Below are 730 nucleotides of genomic sequence, written 5' to 3' on the forward strand. Positions count from 1 at the left end.
GGGGGAGGAGAAGCCACTGGGTGAGATGTCAGGCTCAGCCTGGATACCAGCCCCATGGCAGGCCCTGCACTGTCGGCCAGAGGGGCAGGACACACGGTCAGCAGGGACACATAAGCAGGTCCCCGCCAAGGAGTGCCAGGACTCCGACACGAGCACCCTGCCAACCAGCAAACTGCCAGGGCAGGCACCACCACAGGAGCTCACCCCACAAAGCCTGCCGATACTGGGTAGCAGCACTGGTTGCCACCACTGGACCTGCGTCCTGGAGAGAAGACTCTCTCCAGAGCTCCTCTAACTGGACAAACAGAAAGCCCGCATGACCCCAACAGAAGCCCTCCCTGACAGTGCAGAGGGGAACAGCTGGCAAGCAGAGCCAAGCAAAAACGCAACTCTCAAAACGACACTTCTCACCCAACAAATACCACAGGACACGTTCTCAGTTACGGGATTCTTCTCATCACATCACACACACAAGGAAAACCAGACCTAACCCAACTCACTACATAAAACCTCGAAAAGCAGGGCAGGACAGGTCCTCTCTAAATCAACAAAGCATGCGATGACAGCTGCCTGGGTGAGGCAGTCCTGTAGGAGAGGGGACAGCCACTTCCCCTAAAACAAGTCACCACAGAGAATGTGGGAGCTGAGCTGGACAAGATGATGGTCTGAAGGAAGTGCCTTGCCCAGCAGGGACAGTGGCACCTGGGACAGGACAGCGGGGTGTGCAGCA

The 730-nt window shown here is 57.1% G+C and overlaps 1 protein-coding gene across 4 annotated transcripts in view; it reads right to left on the reverse strand.

The window, feature by feature from the left end:
• Window positions 1–730, reverse strand: part of LOC116463885 (AP-2 complex subunit alpha-2) — an 85,598-nt gene that overhangs the window by 16,041 nt on the left and 68,827 nt on the right. The gene's annotated exons all lie outside the window — the stretch shown is intronic.

This window comes from Hylobates moloch, unplaced genomic scaffold, assembly GCF_009828535.3.
Source record: "Hylobates moloch isolate HMO894 unplaced genomic scaffold, HMol_V3 SCAFFOLD_74, whole genome shotgun sequence".
Taxonomy (NCBI): domain Eukaryota; kingdom Metazoa; phylum Chordata; class Mammalia; order Primates; family Hylobatidae; genus Hylobates; species Hylobates moloch.